The following is a 2,722-nucleotide window of genomic DNA, read 5'->3' as shown; positions in this document are numbered from 1 at the left end:
CCTATCAGGAGGCAAGTCGGACCCTTCTTTGTGAGATTCCCACAGGTTGCACCAGGGCCTTTCCTGTGAGTAGATTTTGACTGAAGGTATGCCAGAATTGCATTTAGTGGGCTGCACATGTCTTTTTTTCTCCACAAATAAGACTTTTTATTTGTCACCATTAAAAGTCTGAATTTTAAGCAGATTCTTGGACTAGTGGCTCATATCCATCAGTTCATTTAACTGTATCCCGTCTCATCCCAGAAGCTTTTCCAGAACCATTGTCTTCATCATGAAGCCACATGAGTTTCCCATTTCAAACTTGGGCTTCTTCAGCATTTTTTATTTTTCTAATGAACCCATCATAGGATAAATAGATCGGCAAGTCTTTCTTATGTCTTTCCCAGTGCTGACTGGAATCAGTTTATGGGCAACTTCTTTAAAGTCATTTGGGTACCTCTTGGGTCATGAGTTCCATCATCTTCTGGATTTGGTGGACCTGTAGGTGCCAAGTGTGAAAGGTTTTCCAAATCTGATCATTGCTTTTTTTTAGTAAATCAACACAGAACAAATGAAGCATATAACTCCCGGTAGTCTTGATATCGACATGAGCTTCAGTCATGGTCTGCCCTTTTCTCGAAGCACATTTTTCATGGGTAGGATCCACGTCATAGGAGTTGGGCAGGCAGTTTTGCCCTGAATGTCCTTGGTGGTTAGTTTGGATTTTCTAATGCAGCTTCATCATTCTGCAGAGCAACAGGCCTCACTTTTATGATCCTTGAGGCAATCAGATGCAATTTTGGTTTCTTGAGGCCTCGAGACTAGCATTTTTCTGTGTTTCTTGTATCAAATACACCTGGTGCTTTTCCATCATACCAATCTTCCTTAGAGAAGGTACTAACCGTTTTCTTCTTGGTTTCCTCTTGCCACCTTTTGTGGGAAGATTTTTTTTTAAGTTAGGGGACATACGAAAGATAAGACAGAGTGTGGTTTGGTGCGGAGAGACCTGTGCTATGAGTTAAGTAATGTGTGTCTTAGTTTCAACTCTGCCACTGTCTCTGGAGTACCACTGGTCATATACTTCCTATGGCAGAGACTGGCTACCTAGTCACAAAACCTGGTTCCTTTCCTCTTGGACATACAGCTAAACCCAGGTTCCAGCCTTCCTCATAGCCAGATGTGCCCATGTGATATGCTCTGGCCAATGGAATGTTCACCCAGGTGTACAATTAGACCCAGATTATAATCCTCATAGATGATCCTCCATGCTCTCTTTTCCCTTGTCTTCAGCTGGATACTGATACCTAGGGTTGACCTTGAAGTTCACAGAGCCTCTGTCAAGGGGCTCCACCCTCAGAGTAGCTGGAGAATCTAGAGTAGCTACAGTGCCCAGGCTGGATACCTCAGCTGTAAGCAAGTTTCTCCATTTACCTTAGTGCACTGTACAAACATTAACTCCTTCTACATGTGCCATAAAACTGAACAGTAAAGAGGTGTTCCCATGGACTCTGAAGTTTCTTACCGCCCTACCATCTTTGATTCAAAGCCATCACCTCATTTATACTTTCATCCACCCTAGACAAAGTCAGGGAGGATGCTCTTCCTGTCTCTTCAGGATCTGGAGGAAGGAGTGAGACTTTTCTTTATTACATTCTCCGTTAAGGATAGAGATAAAGGAGGAATAAAGAGAGAGAAAATAGAAAGTCTGTCAGAGTCCACTAGCTAGTTAGAGGGAAAGAATCAGGAGGAAGTCTAGAAAGCAGTAGGATGAATGGAGACTCAGGCCAGAGAATGAGGTGTAATTTGCCATTGCTGCTAGCTGGTGGCAGATCTTTGGGCTATAAATCCTGAATGAGGGCCAGAGCAGTGACAACAAGCTTCTATTCCACCAGCACATCTCTTGCTGTGGGTTTGTGCTTAATCGAGCCAGTCTCAAATCCTTTTAGAACTGAAGATCTTGAGTATTCCAAAATGAATTTCCATCCATATGTCCTCTTCAATAAAGCCTTCTTTTCAACACAGAGGAGGATGTGAAAGCTATTGCTCCCTTAGGCAATGTCACTGCTATTTGAAAAACAAAGATGTATATACACACATGTGTCCTGTGTGTACATAACTTACAATACAATTTTCTGATTCTGAATGTTTGTGTGTATAGTGGAATGTTAACTCTTCCTGATGTAGAAGCTGTACCATATGTCCCTATAGTAGGAATGTGTCCCAATCCTAGAGTAAATGGGTTGCATTTGGTTCGTGACATTAGTCAAACTACATACTTACTATTGAGACAATGTATAACTAGGCTACAAAGATGTTTATAAGCCCCCATTTTTTTACAAGGTGAATGAAGGATAATTCCATGTTTTTATGTCTTTTTTTAAATCTTTGAGACATTTATATAGTGTTTATTATGTAACAAGCATAATGTAACGAATATTGTTCTAAATGTTTTTACAGATATTAGTTTATTTAATTCCCTATTAAAGTGGGACATTCAGGGGGCACCTGGGTGACTCCAGCATCTGCCTTCGGCTCAGGTCATGATTCCTGGGGTCCTGGGATAGAGCCTCACATTGGTCTCCCTGCTCAGCAGGGAGTCTGCTTATTCCTCTCCCTATACCTTCCCCCCAGCTCATGCTCTCTCTCTCTCTTTCTCTCTCTCTCTTTCAAATGGATAAATAAATAAAATCTTTTTTTAAAAAAATAAAGTGAGACATTCAGGAATCCCACTTTAGCATTCAGG

At 41.4% G+C, this 2,722-nt stretch overlaps 1 pseudogene; it reads right to left on the bottom strand.

The window, feature by feature from the left end:
- Positions 1–214: 214 nt before the first annotated feature.
- Positions 215–946, bottom strand: LOC129046557 (small ribosomal subunit protein eS1-like; annotated as a pseudogene).
- Between the last annotated feature and the right edge of the window lie 1,776 nt (positions 947–2,722).

This window comes from Mirounga angustirostris, unplaced genomic scaffold (genome assembly GCF_029215605.1).
Source record: "Mirounga angustirostris isolate CCGP_5_RB_7025 unplaced genomic scaffold, mMirAng1.0.hap1 SCAF_9, whole genome shotgun sequence".
NCBI lineage: Eukaryota > Metazoa > Chordata > Mammalia > Carnivora > Phocidae > Mirounga > Mirounga angustirostris.
This window is presented reverse-complemented; position numbering and strand designations above follow the sequence as displayed.